The sequence below is a fragment of the Euleptes europaea genome, chromosome 10 (assembly GCF_029931775.1).
Source record: "Euleptes europaea isolate rEulEur1 chromosome 10, rEulEur1.hap1, whole genome shotgun sequence".
Taxonomy (NCBI): domain Eukaryota; kingdom Metazoa; phylum Chordata; class Lepidosauria; order Squamata; family Sphaerodactylidae; genus Euleptes; species Euleptes europaea.
In genome coordinates this window covers 43,094,134-43,116,759 of record NC_079321.1, presented here as the reverse complement: position 1 = coordinate 43,116,759, position 22,626 = coordinate 43,094,134, and positions in this window count along the sequence as shown.

The window sequence follows — 22,626 nt, the reverse complement described above, 5'->3', positions numbered from 1 at the left end:
TTAAAGCTCTGCTCATGACCTGAGATCAATCCCGACCGGTTTCAGGTAGCCGTCTCAAGGTTGACACAGCCTTCCATTCTTCCAAAGTCAGTAAAAGGAGTACCCAGTTTGCTGGGGGAAAAGTGTAGATGACTGGGGAATGCAAACCACCTCATAAACATAGTCTGCCTAGTAAACATTGTGATGTGATGTCACCCCCTTGGGTCAGTAATGACCTGGTGCTTGCACAGAGGACCACCTTTACCTTTACATAATACATTGTAATACATATTTTGGTAACTCTTCAAATATCATTTATGCTCCTACCAAAATCTGACCAGAATCTCTCCCTTATTGTACGCATAGCATCCACAGTGAGCTCTGATCAGCCCTTCAGCACCAACTGTCATTGTTAAATGAAATAGCACAGGCTGAAAATGTCTGGGCTCATGAGAGAAGGGCTCATGTAAACCTAAGGAGAAGCCAGGTGAAGTATCCCCCCCCCTTTTGCTTAAGTGTGTTAGATGCCTGCAAAAAGAAAGATAAAGTCAAATGAGGGTTTCTTACCTAGCTTGTGTATTTTGCGTGTATACAAGAAAATATTTTTCAACAATACGTTAATTTTAAAAGGCATCTTGTTAAACAGAGCTTCTGTCTGAAGCTTAGTAAGAATCCCAAATTGTGTTCCCAAAACCCAAAGTATTGATGCAAAACAGAGATTTTCATGGATATTTTCAGCTCGGGAGTTCCATTATACACATCCCTAATATTGAACTGACATTCCACTATGGACACATTGAAGAATTAAAATAGATCATAGACTATAAGTAAATTGAATGGCTAATCTAATGCATTCCACCTTTTTTTTAAAAATGCAGCAAATTTTACCTCTTTCAAAAAATTGCTGCACAATCTTCTAACTGTGGAAGCAAACCCAATGCTGATTTGTCTTAACCACCTTAGAGATGCTTTATGTTGGTCACCATTAAGACTATTGGTTTATGTACAATTGTGCTTAAATGGTTAATGTTTGCACAGTGATTTGGCAATGAAAAGCATAATCTAAACCTTAAATACACCTAAACGGGAGCCATGTTTGCTGCCCCGGGGGGAGGAGGGAAGCCGGAGCGCAGAGGGAAGGAAGACCGGGATGGCCAGCCAACACATGCATTTGCGCGTGCATGGGAAGCTCGTGCCGCTCCCGGTCTGCCCCGCAACAGCCTCCTTATTGGTTGGAGCCAGGAGGCTCAGAGCCAATGAGGGGTGAGGGCGGGAGCTGGATCTGGGTGTGGTTAGCCCTGCCCAGTGAGTATATAAAGGGGAGCAGGGCCTGCCCCCAGCTCACTCTGTCTTTCTTTTGGACCCACCCGCCCACTCGTCAATTGTATTTTACTTGACTTAGTCACAACTTGGGGCAAATTGGCATGGAGATGTGTCACATCGGGGGAAGCGCACGGAAATAAATGGGTCACTTCCTAATTTCGGGAATCTCATTTGGGGGTTTTGGGAGAGGCTTCCAGGACATGCCCTGGCAGCAGGGCAGGTTGTCGGCCTCTTCTCAAGTGGTGGGGGATGACACCCAGTGGCGTTCATCCTGGTGTCCTCCTGGCACCGCCATCCCGGTCGCTCACAGTGGGATCGCTGTGGGCAGGTTCCACATCATGGCCGTGTGACACATCGCACATGCTGCGCCACGCGTCGCAGCTGTTGCCAATTCCAAGTTGTGGCCCCTTTATATTCCAACTCATTCTAATTACTACATTTAAATTTTAATAAAGTTGTTGTTTAATAAGGTTATGTTATAATAAAACTGTTAAATATGAAAGTGTCTTTCAACTTTGTTAAGAGAGTCGGCATTCCCTCTCCAATTAACCCTGGGACAGCAACAGGCCACAACAAAATGAGTACTTAACTATAAGACTTGTGGTCACATCTTCCTGATGATTAATGGAGGACAGTGTAATAACTTTCCTTCTCTAGGGAAATTAATAATGGATGGCTCACAAAATTATTTCCTGCTCACATTTTCAAAAATTTAATAAAAAAAATCATAAAAAACAATCACAAATGATTATGCATTAATCCTCATCTCACATTTAAAATGTGTAGAAGATTTATCATGAAAAGTGCTATCCAGCAGCTTCTAAGATGAGGGGTGAGTCCAAATGTTTTCAAGTCTTCCATGTAGAAAAGCCCCAGGTACAAAACTAAATGGAAGAATTGAGGGGATGATGGCTGCGGCCCACCTAGACAAGGACCATTTTCCAACAGCAGTATGCAATCCTATATTTAAATAATTTATTTGCTACATCTGCAGAAAACTGCACAGAAACTGTACAGGGCAATAAAAGCAGATGGTAAAATGGCCAGGAAAAATAAATTCAACTACAATTGTCTTATCTGGTTCATAAAAGACAATAAAGTTGGTGCCAGATGTATTTCTAGGGGAGAAACATTCTACAGACAGAGTGCCAACTCCAAAAAAGTCCTATCTGTGGTCTCCAAGCACTTGGCCTCAGTAGGTGGGGGCAAAAGAGCAGGACTTGACATGAACACCTAGGGTTGCCAGGTTCCTCATGACAACTGGAGGGGTGCAGAGGGGATTTCCCATGGGGAGGAGTCAGTGTGGCAATGTCAGCTTTGGCATGTGCCTAGGGTTGCCAGGTCCTTCTTTGCCACCGGTGGGAGGTTTTTGGGGTGGAGCCTGAGGAGGGCGGGTTTGGGGAGGGGAGGGACTTCAATGCCATAGAGTCCAATTGCCAAAGCGGCCATTTTCTCCAGGTGAACTGATCTCGATCGGCTGGAGATCAGTTGTAATAGCAGGAGATCTCCAGCTAGTACGTGGAGGTTGGGGGAGAAACAGGCACCTCTATACTAATATCAAAGATTAGGAAAACAGTATAGGGGTGAAAACCATTTACAAACAAGGTGCAAATTTTATAAGCTACTGAGATACACAAACACATACAATGTACAAATACAAGTAACCACACTATAACCAACACACAGTATGTACAAAATATACAATCAAAGGGCAAAAAAATATTTCAAAGGTCTCAGCAGAGTACCAGGTAATTAATATGAGTTCAAGTTCAATTTTCAAGATGAATAAGAAGCCACAATCTTCAATAGGATACGGCCATTTCAAATTCACAATAATGTAGAATCCTTCTTCAGTCCTTCAGAGAATTGCTTCTAAAGAGTGTATAGTCATACACAATAATTTCCATATCCCACACAGGGTAAGTATAAGAAAGGTTACTATAAGACGTCCAAAAGGTACATCACATCATGCAGCATACATGAAATGCTGCATGATGTGATGTACCTTTTGGACGTCTTTTAGTAACCTTTCTTATATTTACCCTGTGTGGGATATGGAAATGGGAAATGATTGTGTATGACTATACACTCTTTAGAAGCAATTCTCTGAAGGACTGAAGAAGGATTCTACATTATTGTGAATTTAAAACGGCCGTATCTTATTGAAGATTGTGGCTTCTTATTCACTTGAAAATTGAACTTGAACTCATATTACTTACTTGGTACTCTGCTGAGACCTTTGAAATATTTTTTTTTGCCCTTTGATTGTATATTTTGTACATACTGTGTGTTGGTTATAGTGTGGTTACTTGTATTTGTACATTGTATGTGTTTGTGTATCTCAGTACCTGGAGGTTGGCAACCCTACATGTACCAGAAGTGATGTCAATGCTTCATCTGCGATCCAGGATGCTCTGGAATTTGGGCAAAAACTCTAACACAGAGTTTTTGTAAAAATATCAGTGTCTGGAGTCACTGGCAATGTGTTGACATCACTTCTGGTACGCACCAGAAGTGATGTTGCCCCATCACCACTGATGCCGGCCTAGGCCTCCCACTGCCACTGGCAATTCCCCCTGCGGACCAGCTGATTGGCAGCAGGGGGTAACAGCCCAATGAATACTTCATCTTGTGGACAGGATCATGAAGGAATATGTCCCTTCAAGAGTGTGGCAGTATCTTTTTCAGCTGCCCTGTTTGTTTGAATCACTGTCAGAAAGGAACACCAGTAAGCACTGTCCTTTATGACCATACATTACTTCTGGCATGTGGCTATATATATATGCAAGACTGTTTCACATTATGGATTTTAGGCCTCTCTCTGTGGTAATTCCCTCTCCCCACCTCTGGAAACATTTGTGTAAAGAGGTCTGTAAAATGATTATGCACTCCATATGCATCTGATGAAGTAAGGTCTGACTTACGAAAATTATGCTGGAATACATTTTATTAGACTTCAAGGTGCCACTGGACTATTGCATTATTATTCTGCCAAAGTTCATCTGTAAATTTTACACACTTGCCTACTGTAGTTTCATCTCTCAGAGTCAGTTCGCATTCCTAACTCTCTCAGTTCAGACATTATCAGTAGTGAGGTTTTTAAATATGTTGTTTTAAGAGAATTTATTGCAGGAAAAGGATGCATATATAAGCCAGGATGTTGGAAGTGGATATAGCATGCAGATGTAGGGAGGCATTGTTTTAAGCTGTTTTTATCTTGTTGGAATTATTTTTTAAAATAAATGGATCCTTAAAGCTGGAACAAAGGCTTTATTGAGTAAGGCATAACAAGTAGTTGAAATCAAAGGGACTTCACAAATTTAATTCTGTCTGTATCACATTTAATGTGTTTAATTTGCAAGAAAAAAATCAAATGTAAGGTTTCAAACAGCTGCCTTGTTTAAAAGAATTCATCAGCAGCATAAGGTACTGTCTAAATCCAGGAATATTTTAAATACAGTTGTTTGCATAGACTATCTTGAAATATCTTTTATGGTTCAAAATATAATATCACATAAATCTTTGAAGAATATATGTGTGATAAGGCAGCATCATGAAATGTTTTGAAAGATGGTGCTTTGATTCAGATTTCTCTCTTTTTTCCGTCAAATTTGAATTTAACCACCAGCATCTCTGATACAAAAGGAGTTTCTAGAATACTTATGATCTTTTAGGTTAATTTATTCCCCCTCCCCCCAAAAAGTGCATGCATTTGATTTCACCACCACTACACAACACCACCATTATGAACATAAACTTCACCATCAAGAACTTTTGAGTTGTGCTTGCTGGCCCAGGGTTAATTGGGAAAGGAATGTCGCCGCTCTAATAAAGCTATAAGACACTTTCTTAGTTAACATATTTAATATAACATAACTTTATTAAACAACAACTTTAATAACATTTAAATACTTTCTGGGAGGGGCTAGCCACACACCCCACAACTCCCGCCCTCCGCCTCCATTGGTTCAGAGCCACCCTGCTCTGACCAATCAGGAGGCTGTTGCTGGGCAAACCGGGTCCGGCACGAGCCCCGTGCACCCGCAAATGCACGTGTCATCGGCCGGCCCCGTTTCCCTGCCCGCCGCGCTCCAACCTCCTTCCCTTTCCCCGGGAACGACAGCTTATCATCATTAGTAGTAAAGGGTCTATTCCATTGGCTACACTATTGGGATTCCCTTCACTAGAATATTTCAAGATTTGTTATCCCTGGACGCTAGAAAATCCCAGGCACATGCATCTTACATCTGGTTCTCATTGGTACTTATTTAGCACCAAGTGAACTATTAAAGAACATTTCCCCAGTCAATGACAGGGGAGTCATAATGGCATTTGTGCAATCCTAGTCTGAAACTCTATCACTTCCAGATGGAATCAGCTCCAGCCCCAAACTCAGGATGCTATCAGATCTCTCATCCCTCCTAGATTAACACCCATTTAATTTTTGCTTCACCCTCATATAATCAAATTTGTGAGTCTTTATTTTTGCAGCTAGGTTGCCTTGCAGTGAATATTTCCCATAAAAATTAATGCATCTTTTCCATGTTATGTTTGCATCACTTACTTGTAATTGATGTCTAACATACAAATGGTGTGAAAATAGTATACAAGAAACAAAATGAAAATTGGCACTATTGATTCATTTTTATTGATTCATTTATATAGCATCTTAGTTGAGTATAAATTCCTCTCCCCATACATACCTCTACAGCAGAAAATCTTACTGGGGAAATCCCCATCATGTAGTCAAAATGATTGCACTGCAACAGATTAGTGCTAAATCATTTGATGCTATAAATTCTGGTTGTGAACTGGCAACAAAATATTGACATGCTTTGCATATAGTGGTATTTTTTGACAATAATAGTCTATTGGGGTTTGTAAAGGTAGCTATACACTTTTCACCAATGGAGTGAAGTGATCATGGGAAATATTACAATGCAAATGATAAGAAATGACAGTCACCCCTGGAAATACTACATAAACATAAATAAGAGGAAAGTACTTAGAAAACCACACTAGCTTCATTACTTCTTATGTTCTTAGACTGTTTCTGTATTTTTCATTCTCTATTATGTTTTCTGATTCATTTCTTGCATATTAAGAGAGCAGGGGAATTATTGACTCCAGAACAAGTTCTGTAAAATATATTTTATTCACCTGATAAAATGCAAATGTGGAAATATGAGCAGATAAATATGTTATAATAATGGGAAAGTCAGTAGGCAGATCAAAGTGCTTCTTTAAATGATTATTGGCCTGTTTATTTTAACAGAAGGATATGAGTATCATTTGGAATTTCCCCTCTGCATATATATTTCAGATAAGTGGTCCTAAATGAAATTAAATCTAACTGTTTAAAAATTGCTTCTCTGCTTCAAGAAAGCATTTTTAACTTGCTGCAGATTTTTACAAATAGCGAGTTTTCTTTCTATATGCATTAGATAAATAGATTAGTACAAGTGGAGACTTGTGACAACTTGCAGGGAAGGCATCACCCCATCTCCGCACTTTTGTTTCCTCACCTCTCCCCCAACCACTTCTCTCAGTATCTCTCTCTTCCTTCCTCCCTCCTTCTTTCACAGCCTCCCTCTTTATCTCTATCCCTCCCTCCTCTTTCATTCAGCTCCCCCCACTTGCTTGGTGGGCCAGGTATTCACTGTCCAGCCTGCCGAGTTGCAGCCTCCATGTAGGCCATGGTAGAAGGTAAACATGCTGGATACTGCACCCCTCCCCAACCTGCCTGCCTAGATCCAGCAAAGGCAGCTTCTGCATGGATCTCCTCTTCCTAGGGTCACGCTCAGCACCACTGCCTTGGTGGTGGGCAGGGGTAAGTGATAGCTTCCACTTTCCCACCCCCTTAACTTCTTCCTTTGCTCAAGTGGTAGGGGGGATGGCAAGGACTCCTGTCCCCCCCCCCACCTACAGCAGAGTTATCTGGGCGCAGGGGCAGCAGCAGCTCCTGCTCCTCCTTCCCCCACCTGTATGGACCTGAGAGGTGACAGTGACCGAACCAACAACTCTGCTTTGCTCTGGAGCTCCCACTGAAGTGTGGCTTGGATTCCATATTTATAGGGTTGCCAACCTCCAACGGTGGTTGGAGATCTCCTGCTTTTACAACCGACCTCCAGGTGAAAGAGATCAGTTCACCTGGAGAAAATGTCCGCTTTGGAAGGAGGACTTTATTGCATTATACCGCATTGAAGTCCCTCCCCTCCCCAAACCCCTCCCTCCTCAGGGTCCCCCCCAAAAAAATCTCCAGGTCACTCCCAACCTGGAGCTGGCAACCCTGCTTATTTATAATTTTCATGCATGAATACTGGCATTTAAATTGCTTATATTTTTTTTTCTTTTACAAACAAAAGCAATGTATTCAGTTGCATTTCCAGCATATATATATGTGTGTGTGTGTGTGTGTGTGTGTGTGTGTGTGTGTGTGTGTGTGTGTGTGTGTGAGAGAGAGAGAGAGAGAGAGAGAGAGAGAGAGAGAGAGAGAGAGAGAGAGAGAGAGAGAGCAATCTTTTTTGTTGCGGTGATGTTCATGCATGAACTTGCCTTATACCAATCCAGACCAACTAGCTCAGTACTGCCTACTCTGACTGACTGTAGGCCTTTATCGTCTTAGGCAAAGGTCTTTCTTAGGCAGAGAACGGTCTTTGTGCACGTTACTGTGATGCTTAGGGTTGCCAGGTCCCTCTTCACCACCGGTGGGAGGTTTCTGTGGCAGAGACTGAGAAGGGTTTGGGGAGGGGAGGGACTTAAATGCCATACAGTTCAATTGCCAAAGCAACCATTTTCTCCAGCTGAACTGATCTTTATTGGCTGGAGATCAGTTGTAATAGCAGGAGATCTCCAGCTACTAACTGGAGGTTGGCAACCCTAGTGATACTATTACATTCAATATACTGTGAGGCTTTCAGCAGCAGTAACCTTTGGACAGTAGCATTTCAAAGTATGTACAGAAGTGCTGAGTAATGGAAGTTTATTTTTATGGATGTTTGTGATCATAAATCTTCATTTTTTTTCTTGATGTGCTCCTTACCTCAAGGTAGACTTCTTCACATGACTGTAATTTGTATCCATAATTACGGCTTCAAAGCCCCCAATAGGAATTGTAAAGGGTGTTTTCAGCTCTCTGGATATAGAAAATAACTAGCAATTATGATGAAATAAAGCACTTTGTGGATTTCTGCTGGCATCGTAACAGCCTACATTTGCAAGAGTCAACTGGGGGAAAAATTGCAAACACTGTTGGCTGTAGGTTCCAAAAAAGAGCTTTCTGTTTTTGTAGTAGATGTGATTAATCGGAGAACCACAGTCATCCAAGTCAACTAAAAGTACATTTGTTTTCTTAACATTTTGTGTGGAATTCAGATAACACATTGAATGTCTCATTTTATTGTGTGCTGAGGAACAAGAGTATTTTGGTTTATGTTCCCATTTCTTGCACAGGCTTCTGTCAGCTTTGAGAATACACCACTGGGACCCATTCACTATAAGTTTCCTTTTCAAAAGTTGTCGATATTAGCTGTGAGCTTGGTCAGTCCTTGTCTCTCAACCCCCTCTCCTCAGCTGATGATTGCTGAAGAGCACTGGCCTAGTTTTAGTGGGGTTGGGGGGCATGTTGCCTGTTACAGAGTTTCCGGGGCTCAGATGACCAATTTTGTGTGCAATTTGTTTGGGTTTCTCTTCATGTTTGATTCTGTGAGGATGGAAAAGGAACGGTGGCCATGGTGGTCAATACTAATCAGAATAACTATTGGGCTGCCTCAGAGGGAGGGACAAGGCCACTCTATAGGCTTGTCTGGGGCCAAATATCATGTGGATGCCTCCTGGAACTGCCTCCATTGTTGGCCATTTCACTTGACTGCATCAAAACTAAAGCCCATGAGAAACTTTCCAAGGGATTCTTCCCTTCCAGAACAGTTTCCACTAGCAGCCATTCCACCTAGTTGCATAAGAATGACAGATAAAAGAACAAGGCTTCCTCCTTCAGCATGTCTAGAGCCAGCTCCCACTACACTCCTAGAATCTCAGAACAACTTCCATTTGTAGTCATATTTCCATTGGGTTTTTATGTAACTATTATGGAAGACTTGGTGTCTGAATTTTCTTATTTTCTTGTTCATTTTCCATATCATTTTTCCCTTTTGCAATTGTAAGCAATTATTTTACACTGAAAATTACCTTGAGTGTATTGGTGCAAAGACAGTATATAAATACAGTGCTACAAAACAATTTTAATAGTACTTTCCCAAAGTGCTCTAAACATTTCACAGCATACATTTTGCAGTAATCCTTGCAGCAACCCTGTAAAAACAAATTAATGTTATTATCCCCTAACTGCAGATACAGGTCTAATTCTGCAAGTATAGAGCCAGCAAAGCATAATGGCTAGACTGTTAAGCCCAGGGAGACCTGGATTCAAATCCCTACATGGCCTAGAGTTCATTTGCAGTGCAGTCCTAAGAACACTCTCCTGGGAGTAAGCAGGGAAGACCTCAGTAGGATTCTGAGTAGACTTGCTTAGAGTCGCTCTCGGTGACCTTGGACCTGTCATACTCAGCTCAACATACTTCATAGGATTGTTGTGAGAATAAAACAATAGACCCAGTGCAGTGTGCCATCTTGATATCTTTGACAAAGGGCAAAAACGCATGGTCGTTTTATCCTCCTTTAAACCGTGCTTTAGCCAGGATTGAACACACATTAAGCGAAACGCAAGTGTTCGATCCAGGCTGAATCCTGGCTGAAACAGGGATTAAAGGAGGATAAAGCGACCATGCGTTTTTGCCCAAAAGCAGTATAGAAATGTCATAGAATGTTTAGGGGACAGTTCATGGCTGAGGGAAGATTTGAACAGGAGTCTTCCCACCACATACTTTTAACCACTACATTATAGAAGTGGACAATGGGCCAGTTAGATTTTTAAAATTAGCTTATTGGTAGAGGAAAGCTTGAGCTAAGTGCCAGAGCCTACAGCATTATGTTGGCCATAGCAATTTCACTAAAAGTGGTGAATGACTTTCAATTTGCAGGTAACTATGACAATCTATCTGTCTATGTCTACAGGGTCAAGTGTAACACACCATGGACTGGAATCTGAACATGAGTTCTCCAATGAACAGGCAGAAGAAAACTATGAGTTCAACTACATTGATACTAAAAAAAAAAGTAATATCATATTCCATATGGAGTAAATGGAGTGTAGAGAGAAAGCACAGTGCCACTGCTGTGGGACAAGTCACAGATGAAAAATGAGAGCCCTATTCGGTATCATTTTTATTCTAAAATATGCATTGACAAATTCATTTAGAAGAACTGAAATCTTTTAAACAGTGCAGTATCAGGTAAGCAGTGTGGCTCTTTTAATTTTGGTAATTTTAATATTTCAGTGCACTATTCCTTAACTGATTTCTGGATTTCACCAGCAGATTGAAATTAGATTAATCTGAGTAAACTTTCTCCCATAGTGTTCATTCTTTAACTTCTATATTCACAGTGACTGCAAGACCTCTAGCAGTTTAAGCATGGCTGGGTCTTCTTGTGCATTTCCTTCCTTTTGGCAGCTGAAGTGCAGCCTCTATTGGGCTACCAGTTTCCCTTTCTTCCCAACCTGGGTTACTTCCATTCATAGATACAAGGCCATCTTCAGTGTTTTCCCTTTCAATCCCTATTAAAACCGCACACTACAACCAACATATAGTTTCCAGCTTATCAGACTTCCACCTTATCATTCTGGATGACTCATGAGACACCTTTTGGGTGTCTCGTGGGACCATTTTGCTCCATGCAGGCCTACCAATGGTAAAGGAAGCAGCTATGTAATTGGATGGTAGTATATAGGACTCCACCTGAGCTTGAGCCACTCAGTGATTCCCCTGCCACTTGGAAGGAAGCTGCCATGACATCCACTGAGCTGGGCATGTCCCTTGCAAAGCCTCCCTTTGCAAATCCCTTAATGGGATCCCCAGGGTGGGGGAAAGGGGCACACAGGTCGGATTTCCCCCCAAAATGGGTCCGGCCCTACGCAAACACCGCCAACAAGTTGTTGACAAAAGAGCAAAACAGAAACAGGAAATGATTACCCAAGAACAAAGCTAGGCAAAGGGAGGGAGGAAGGAGCAAAGCTGCGAGGCCAACTGGCAGGGAGGTGAGGCAGGGCTTTACTTATGTGTGGCAGGCAGATCGTGGTCTCAGCAAGCACCCTTAGATGCACCACTACGGTGGAGGCAAGAAATGGGCTAACTGCCCCCTAAGCCCCCCAAAAGAAATGTAGGGTGTGATTTCAATACAGCTTTTTCTTTCCCCCTCCTTTTTTTTCTTTTTTGTATAAATCAGAGGGGGAAGTGGTGAACAATTCACAACTGCTGGAATTGCCCCATCCACAGTGATTCAGCCCCCTCCCAATGTGTGGGAGGGAAGGCAGAGAGGTTGCTTTGCCCAATGCATATCTGATGACCAGCTTGAGATGGAGAGCCCACCGCCTCTTTTGGTCCCCTTGCCCCAGCCCTGAGAGAGTGCCTGGTGAGAGAGAGAAGGCGTCCACTGATCAGCTCTTTTTGCGGGTGAAGAAAATGCGGTCAGGCCTGAAATCACCAGAGCTCCGCACCTCTGCAGTAATTGTGGCTGATGCTGCCCTTGCAACCCAGGAGCCTTCCCACTCTTCAGCCTCCCTGTGCAAAGCCGAGAGGCTAACTGGCAGGATGGCGAGGCAGGGTTCTATTTATGTGTGGCAGGCAGACCAGAGTAAGAACTCTGCTGCTGCAGTCCACCTGCCAGGCTCCGCCCCCTGACCTCAACAGATTGAACTGATTGGCCTGTTCAAATGGGGAAAGCAAGTTGATTGGATGAGCCCCGCCAAGCAGGGCTGCACAGCTGTGCAGACTCCCCCGGCTGCCTCCTTGCCACCTCGCCACCTCACGAATGGCAGAAGCAGCACTGCCTCCTTCTGCCGCCTTCCATGCACGGGCCAGCAAAGCAGGAATTCAAGTAAGTGCTGGAGCCCGTGCTTGTAAATAGGCATGTACAAATACACCAAACTTCATTTTATATTTTTGTGAATATGTTTTGCCCCGCAATTCCATTCAGTTCTTTTACAGCATTTTTGCAACATTTGAATGTCGCTTTTACCATGCACTAGGCATTTTTACAGCATTTATACCTGATACCTCTTATCCCCTATAATCTACCAAAAGATGTCAATTTTAGCATCATTTTTCTTTAAAAAGCTGTTCTTTTGGTTAAACAGGAAAAAATGATGGCTGCAGTTTTCCCCCAAGCATTGAAAACTATGAAAGAAACTCCAACTAACATATTGGCTTTTGGAGCAGACCCTTTTTATTTGTACAATTTTTTTAAGCAATGGACTTTCCATCTGTTTTCCTTTTCTCTGTGAATGCAGCATGCTGGTTGACATCTAATTTTTTTAGGTAAAGATTTTAAAGGATGAACACATCTTTTTTTTTCAAATGTTTTCATCCATATTCAATAGTAAATCTAGGGGAACTCTCCTTGGCAAATTGGAATGGAAATTTAACTGCGAAAGACAGGACCAGATGAGGTCTGGGGCAGTTTTGCCACTGATTTAATTGAATTAGGATTTCTCACTGATTTGGTCATGCTTTAGAAGCTGCTCACAAAGCAGAGCAAGCAGAACCACAGGCCTAGCATTATCAAGGACAAATGACACATGAGGAATAGGCGAGAATGGCCTCAAATTAAATCAGTGTGAAATCTGGAAAACATTTATTTCAGTGGTGTGTTCTAGCTTGATACCAGCATATCTGAAAGTAAAATTACTTAGCACGTTTCCAGTTTTAAAAAAGAAGAGGGCCAGAGTGCTGCAACAGGCATAATAGAAAAGTCACACTTTTCACTCGGTGCCTTTACAAATTTGCTAATATTTTTCTGGCTCATTGCCCAATTATCTAGCAAACTGTTAAAGGCCTGCAGACAAAGATTGGACTGGCTACTTTCCCTCCTTTTTCTTCCATTTATAAGCATTCTCCTACCATCAGACACATACCTTTCTGAAAATCTTTTCACTGTTTAACCCAAGGCCTTTTAAGTTGCACGTGAAGCTCATTTGCCCTGGGTTTAAGCTGAACAAAACCTTTAAATAGAGCAGAGAAGACTTTCTGAGCTCTCAAAACATATTTGCAGTTTCTATTGCCAACATTTTATAATCTTTTTTTCCTCTCAGCAGAAGCTCAGCTAGTATAATACCTGTGTATCTGTGAGCCAGCTTCACCCCTCCTTGGTATTGATTCAACTATTGTGATGACATAAAAAAGGTTTAAAACATTCTAACTTCTCATGGGGAGTGTGTCAATAATTAAAATCCTCATACATTACAGCTTCTGAACAGCAAGTAAAAAGTCTTAGAAAATTTTCAAATAGACACAGGAGAGGGGCCTGGACACTGGTTGAAAAGAAGAAATGGAAGAGATTAAAGAAACCAACTTGGAGATAGAAGGGCTGACAAAAAAGCTTGTGAAGAATTGACCAGTGGTTTCCAACCTTTTTGTTACGGTGACCCATATGAAAAAAGAGGAGGCAAAAATCAATATAACTGCAAAAGCCTGGGACCCATTTTCACAGGTTTCACAACTAGGGTTACCAGGTCCCTCTTTGCCACCGGCGGGAGATTTTGGGGGTGGGGCCTAAGGAGGGCGGGGTTTGGGGAGGGGAGAGACTTCAATGCCATAGAGTTCAATTGCCAAAGCGGCCATTTTCCTCCAGGTGATCTGATCTCTATCGGCTGGAGATCAGTTGAATTAGCAGGAGATCCCCCGCTACTACCTGGCAGATGGCAACCCTATTCACAACCCACGTCTGGGTTGGGATCCACAGATTGGGAAACACTGGAACAGATAATGCTTTAAAAAGCAAGAACCCAACAGAAGATATGGATGAAGAAAGAAAGGGTTTGAAATGAAAATATTTTTTGCTGCTTTATGTTGGAGCGTGTATAAACAGGTATGAGCTTGTATTTCCACCTAATGGAAAACCAGACAAAAGACATACCTTTGATGTGGTCTATCTATTGGGAAGGGGAAAAAAAGACTTAGGCAGTGGCTGACTTCATTTTGGGATATAGATTGAATATGATGGGTAATGTGCAGGAAAATAATTCAGTGAAACTAATAACAGCAGCAGCAGCAACAATAATAAATTTTATTTATATCCCACCGTCCCCTGGTGGACGAGCTCAGGTGGCTGACAACAGGTGAATACACAATAATATAATTGTAAGTTAAAACAATTCTAAAGCAATCTAAACATCACCAATTGATAAAACCTGTACTGAGGGCACCCAGAGTATACCTTGGGAGGGTCTTATAAGGTGGCTGTTCAATAGTGCCTACCATCGATATCACTCAGTTTGGAGTGAAAACAAAGGATGAAAACTACATGAAAACATCCCAAAGTTACTTTCAAATTCTGAAGAAACAAAGTAAATTTGAAGGGTTCCAATAGAAATTGTCTGTAAAGTAACCACCCTATCCTAAGACCTTGATGCTAGAGCATTGCCTACGGTTGCTCAGAATTGTCACCAAGGCACAAAGAGCATGGCAATTGCACCAGAGTCCATAGCATTCCCCAAACAACCCACAAATCATGGAGTAGCATACCAATGGCACCCCTCTTTCCATGACAGGCTCCAAGACCTTTCTTGTACAAAGGTCCAGATCTTGGGTGGGTGATGTTCATCTGTACCAGGCAAGGACATTACACTGGGGCAGCAACAAAGGAACAGAGTTGCACATTCAAAAAAGGCTTTTCTGTCAGCATCTGATAGAAGTCCTGGGGAACGGCACCTGCTAATCACATGTTTGGCTCCTACTAATGGGGATGCTGATAAGAAGGCTCACCTTTAACCACCAACAGGCTGAAAACAGCAAAACAGAAAGGCTGCACTAAAACCACCAACTGAACTGACACACTTGGGAGCAATCCTCTAGCCACATGCCCTACTGGGAAGACAAGAAGTAGCCATCACATATGACATGAGGATTACCCCAGCTGTCCTAGCATCAATGCCAGCCATTTATGCCAGTACAGAAAAGCCAATGGCTTAAGAGACAGGAATAGCAAACCAGAGAGGCACAGTCTATTCAAATCTGTTTGTTCAGGTTCTGCCTGTTTTCACATTCTGTATTTATTTGAACTTTGTTTTTAATCATTTTACATAGCTAGGAAGCTAAGAAAGGAGCCCCAGGCACAACTGAGACGTTTCCTCATTGAACAGTTGGAATGGGCCCTTGTGCTGATTAGTTGCCACACATTCCTGTCATTTTGGTCAATATGTCCCCCCCCCCCACCATCTCCCTGCTCAAGGGGCTCATTACTTCCACTTTCTCCCATTTATTTCGAGCTATCTTTGCACTCCATCCATATGCCCCCTCCCTGTCATGCAAGATGCATGGCTTATCAGATGACAGAAGTTATTGTGTGTGTGTGTGTGTGTGTGAATACTGAGGATCATTCCCCTCCCTCTTGCAAAAGCAAACCTGTACAAATATTGGGCTACTTCCTCATCCCCTCTCAGTGACAGTTACATGCTGAGGTAGCTGGGGACACTACACAGCAGAAGGTGTGAACTGATCTCTTTCTACAAAGAGGGGGGAGGGGCTGTGGCATCTGCTTGGCATGCAGAAGGTCCCAGGTTCAATCCCCGGCATCTCCAGTTAAAGGGACTAGGCAAGTAGGTGATGTGAAACAACCCTGGAGAGCTGCTGCCAGTCTGAGTAAACAATACTGACTTTGATGTACCAAGGGTCTGATTCAGTATAAGACAGCTTCATGTGTTCATGTGTACAGAGCTCAATTCGCATAGACACACAATTGTAAAGCAGCCCAGGCATTTATTAAACAACATCAGGAACTGGTAGCAAGCCCTTGAATAGGGCTGCTAATTCTCTTACTCCAGCAAGGTGCACTGAGCACACCCAGGAGCACAGATAGTACTGTTCCTATTACTGCATACCCACAAGGGAAGCAACAATGCTGATCATATGATTGTCTGTGAGCAGCTTGCAATGGTACAGAGAGGGCTAGAACAAGAATGCTGTGAGGTAGGTTAGGCTGAGAGAGAGAGTGACTGGCAAAATAGGGGTCCAAATCTGAATCTTCCAGATCATAGTCCAACATGTAAACCAGTACACCATGCTGGCTCTGTTTGATTTTCTCTAAGTCTCCACCTGGGGACAAAGAAGGACAGCGAGCATGTTGGCCACTATGTGTCCTTCTCCTATGTAAGAGCCACCAAGTTCATTTGCTGCCCTGATCTTTTTACTAAAGCAGTCTGTCTGAGTGTTCTCTCTCTATCATCCCCCAAAAGACATACAAGCCTCCTGCAGCAAGGTGCTGAATGATTCTCCTGTCCAAAGTGGCAAGACTTCCCCATTTATCTGTCCTGAAGAATTTATAGTCTCAGTAAAAAAGCAAAATGAGAGATAAGAAATATGATACAAATAGACCTTGGGAAGAATTGAAAGTAAAGAGAAACTGTGTGTTGGTTTTGTGCGTATTTGTGTGCCTCAACCTTGAAATGCAGCCTTTGTAAAACAGGTTTTCACTTTTTTTGCTAGCTTTTCTGCTTCTTGCTAACTCAAAGCAAAAAAAAAAAAATTCCATTGTCATTGCTATTAGCAGGTGACACTCTTGCTAAGTGCAGCCTCCACTCTTCTCCCTCCAAGCCCTGCCACCCTGAATTAATGGTAGAAAACCCCTAAAGGGAAGGTAAAGACATTCACTTTCTGAGCATGCCAGGTATAACACTAGAGATAAAAACCAGGGCTGACCTTTAACCATAAACTCTGGAGTTTAAATTATTTGATTCTTTCTGTGGTCCAGCAGGTAGCATGCAGGACTTATCTTCTAGAAGTTCATAATTCTGATCTCTCCAGGTGGCCTTAAGAAATTCATTATCTGTTTCCTTCATCCCTCCCGTCACTCTGAAGTTACAATCCGATGGCTGCTGAATTGAAGTCCAAGAGGCTGAACGAAGCCACTTGCTTTTCTATAGACCCTATAGCTGTCACTGCTGCTGCTGCTGAGTGTGCAGAAGGAACTCATTGTGAGTAATTCTTTGTGCCATTTTTTCCCTGGGACTTTTCTACTAATACAAACCTTCTTATCTCAGCCTAAAATTAGCCCTAGGACAGTTTATCTCTCAACTGCTGCTACCTATCTATTTTTCTGTTTGATATCTGAGAGAGTTTCTTATCCTGAAAAGGAGTGAGGTGGGTTTGAAGATGTGTGACTACAAAAGGAATCCACCAAAAAATAAAAGTCCCATGGCATGAAAGAAGCACTTAAAAAAATCTTAATTCTTGTGATGAGAAGATGAGAGAGCTTCAGCCCCATTTTCGGATTTCTTTCTTGTTATAAGCCTATTAAAATGAATACTCTGGGTTCTTAGTGGAATGCTTTGAGGGCTGGAATTGAAAAGATCAGCATGTGCAGCTTTATTTGTCAATAGCTCAATGAGTGAATAACCTGCTTAACAGGGCTCCTTCAAACATTACTCTAGTCACATGGGAAGTGCTTTCACATGAGAGCAGCTAGGATAAGATTTAAATGACCTACCCATATGGCTGGGGACCAATCTTGTGGCACTTTCCCATAGAATCATAGTTCTAGCGTCAGGACACATGTGAATGATTCAGATCTATGTCATTTTTGCCATTTAAACATTAACATGACTACATGGAAGCTACTCACAGCCTCAGTTTTCAATAACCAGTTTCAGAACATTAATTGTTGTGGGATTTTACTGTATTGAGACTAGGCCTTTTTCTCTCAATGGATCCTCTTTGCGATTCCCATCTTGGCTCTCCTTCCCATAATCCTTTGCCAATATACTGCTGTGAGATACGAGAATGCTAGGCCTTGGAGCTACCCTTTGGTTAAGTTATCCCAGCCATTCCAGAGTCCAGTTGTACCAATTCCTCAAATCTAAACATCAAAGAGACACTTGATGGTGTCATGAGGCAGCCTGCAGAGACCTCCTCTGATGAGGAGGAAATAGAAGCCAAAACAGAGGGACATCCTCAGGCAGAAGTCCCACAGGAACAACCACAGTGTCGACAGCCTGCCAGAACAGAGGATCAGCCAAAGCCAAGAGATGACTCACCATGCCTGCAGCCTGCCAGCTCAAGGACTCCAGCTAGACCTGACACCTCGCAAGATGCAGTGTCCCCAGAGGCCTCACCAAGGCCACTGGATCAGAGAAGAAAATGGGATCGTCTGGCAATGCAGCAGAGATGGCAAAGTGCAATACTGAAAGCCTTACAGAGGTGCCTCCTCAGCAGCAGTGATGAGGAAGAGCAGGGCTGAAGCACCTCCTGTGAAATCAGCCTAATTGGCAACAGCTGGCTCTGCTGCAGCAGCAGGAGAAGGGATTTAAGTCATCAGTTAGGCTTGGCTGTTGTGCAAGCAACTTGTCACCAACCTCCTTGTGTACTGGCTTTGTTTCTCTGCTATACTTTGGTATCCTAACTTCTTGGACTGACTCTGACTAAAGCCTTGGATTGCCCTTGCCTGTATTGATATCTTGGACTCTGCCTGAACTGTAAATGACCTTGGACTGCTCTCCAGACTATGCTTCCAGCCCTTGCTTCTTGCCTGCAACAGGACAGATGCTGACCTGACAGAGGCCCAACATTCTTTGAGATAGGGCAAGGGTCTTGGATGTAATTCTCATGTGACACTTGTACTCCCCCACAGCCACATCCTCTTGAAATGTCTGGATACTGTATATTTTGATTGATATTTGTTATCTCTCCTATGGGCTCAAAAGGGTATACAAACTAATGGATTCTTTTACTCTGGGCTGCGTGCCAAAGTCACAAGTGCTTTGCTTGTGCTTGGTATGCAGATGGAATATATTCCTTTGTATTAATGTTACTATATTATGCATTATTGGTTTATGTGGGGGTAACTGCTGTGTATGTTTCTTTTCAGTTTGTTTTATGGTATAATAGTTATAGAGCATTCAATCTCTCCCTCCCTCCCTCTCCCTCTCTCTGCGGATCTGGACATCCAGCCACTTACTCCATCCCACCCACGAACTCAGGGGAACCTGGAGCTCTAGGAAAACCCCTCCTGGACACAGGATTCCTTCCAAATTTGCTCTTTTCTGAGATCCCCCTTATTTGTAACATTTCTAAAGGCACCTCTCTGTAGTGTTCTGAGGTGACGTGTGTTTTGCTGCTGTTATACCAATTAGAGGGGTCTCCTTTTATTGGGGAGAATTAGCAAGGAGGCTGGTAGAGGTTTGCAACAGTTTGGCGTTGGGAATCTTTAGACCTATTTTTATGCAGATGAGCACAGCAGTGGAAAAGGTTCCAATAACAAAGCTTTTATGGATTTTAAAGGTTTTATTGAAAATAATCAAATTTGTATACATGCACAAAACACACACAAAACCCGATACACTCAAGAATTAGGAAATAAAAGGGGTGGTCACAAGGATATGAGGTTCCCAGGGGAAAGTATATTTAACAATCCTGGGAGCGACGTCTAGAGAGGTAATGACCAGCATTTCTTGTAAAGAAAGCAAAGGAAAATGTACATGCAAGTAAAGGGCTCATGTCTTGGATCCAAGTAAAATGTTCGCAATTTGCCATGGCAAACGGGGAGATATTTATACCTGAAAATGTATCCTGGGGGAGTATGAAGTCACTGATAGATGGGTGGACAAAGGTGTGATTGCTGTTGCTTAGAACTTTGGGTAAGAAAAGGACAGGAAGTGAGATAGATCAGAAATAATGTTTTGGTACTTGGGTTAAGTATTCCTAAATAGCGGCTATAGATTTCCAGATGAGAGCGAGATCTGGGAAACTATCACCAGAAGGATAGAGTGAGTCAGAGGGCTTGGTTCCTGGCTGTGTAGAAACTTGATGGGTTTATTTGTGTCCATCTGGCTATGTTAATAAGGATTACCGATTCTATGAATGGAGTTCTGTCACTGAAGAGATTACTGAGGTTTGCCTTATCGGCTGCAAGAGATGTCTAAACAAATGCTGAAGGAGGCTTTCTTTTGTCCTTTTGTTTCCAGGTAGCACCTGGTGTCCTTCCAAGGGGAAACAGGTGAATAAGCCTGAACTTACCCATAACTAGGCACACAAACCATTTTGTCTCTGGCTACACAGCAGTGTTCCATCCCTGCACACTTACTCCAGTCCTGCACACCTTGGCTGGTGTACCACGTAGCCTAGGGCTATCAGGTGCCCATAACACTGCCTCCTTTCGTCCTTTATTTTTACATACTTATTTTTGCTGCCAACAAATGGCTATTGCCTTAGAATTCTTAGTTGAACCCAAAGTACATGTTGGCTTAGTTACATTTGGTAGAATCTACAATTGAAACTTTGTAGTTGGAGTTACAAGCTGTCAATACCAGGTCCGGAACAAATTGGCTTTAAAAAAAGGTGCGTCTACATTACATTATGCATACGTGCTCTCCTTTGTTGCCAACAAATATACATCATAACCTAAGTGAAAATTGTTTACTGAATTTATGGATAACATCTGCACAAGGCTTTGTAATAAACTGAATCAGTTGGGAATTCCCAAACTATTATTACATCTGATTGAGCCCATCTTTTCCAGAGCTTCTAGATTATCTAGAATACTTAACCATTCCAACCTTCTGAAGACTTTTCTTCTTGGCCTGACATAATGCCTTACCCCTCAATGAATTATTTTGCAGATTCTTAGATAGTCCAAATGAACAAAGAGTCTGCCTGTGTGGAAAGGCAAAGACAGAATGCTTACCCATTATTTATTCAGTTGTGATTTATATTCTTCTTTAAAATCTTTTATCTCCATTGATTTCACACTTTCCTATATGCTCTCATGACTATAATGTAATCTATCTGCTGTCTGGTAAAGATAAGGGTGTTACTCTATCTGTAGTTTGTTATTTAACAGCCACTTTAAAGACCTGTCCAAAGTTATAATCAAGTTATGCCCAAATGCTCATTTGCATACAGGCTCTCCTTTTGCACTGGAACGACAGAATGGTGAGCACATGGAGGTGACTCTGAAGTAAAAGGGGATCCTTTACTCTAAACAGAACAGTTGCTTTCACTTAGACATAAATAGAGTTTATTTAGAAGTAAAACTGTGTGGTTCATAAGCAAAATGATTTAGGATAGGTACATAAGCATAATGGTTTTAGACAGGTACAGTTCTTCTTTCTCTAATGTTCCTTAAGTAGATCTAGCCACAAAGGCTGACTTTCTCACTTGCCACTCAGGCTAACCTTCCACAAAGCTTAATTTCCTAACTTGCTACTTAAGCAACTTCCATAAACAATGCAGATTTCTCTCATGTGCCACACACTTCACCCATTGAACTCTTCCTACACACACTGCACAAAACCTCTTTCTATACACTAGTCAACTCTGCCCCCTAGGGTACAGGCTACCATCCAAGCATAACATACTTCAGTCACCCATCCAGCCCCACTCTTACCCTAGAGGCCTATATTTTAACCTACAGCAGCATACATATAAAACCCCACATTAAATCACAGAAATAAAACACACACAAAATATTTACGTAGTAAAACACCGCAGATACAAATAAATCAAAGTGACCTGGGATATATGGGGCATATTTTACTACATCTCTCTCTCGTTGGAAAGGATAAAGATCCCACAGTTTTAGATTGCATTACCCACCCTGTTTATATAAGGTAACTTTTATAGTTAACCAATCTTAAATAAAAAATGTTGCTGTAGTGAAGTGAGGCCTTTTTGGTTTGCTTGTTTATGAAGTGATAATGCTTTTGAACACTGAGGTCCTAAGATTAAATCTGATAATTTATTCAGGACAAAATTCTACATTTCATGTTCAAACACAGTTTGAACTTTTTTCAGAATGGGGAGATGTAAGCAGTATCTTTTGCAATGCAGTAACTGTCTTAAGAGTATTACAATGAGTATATTATACCATTTTATATTTCAAGTTTGAATTCCAGCTTGACATTCCTCCCCCCCAAGCATACACACATACATTTTCATGGGGCTTAGGGCAGCTGGAAAACAAACTTTAATGTGTTGTCTCAAAGACTGACATAAAATGAAATTTAGTTGGTATGTAATTCTCTGTTCGAGACTTGCTTCATTCCCCATATCCATTTTCAAGAGGGAAAGATACAGTCTAGATTGTGATACCTGGTACCTTAGGGCGTCAAACCCTGTGCTTTACTAATAATTGTGGGATTCTGCATTTATACTCTTTTTTATTTACTGCTGCATGAAATATGTTTAAATTACAGAAGATACATTTATCTGAAATATAAAT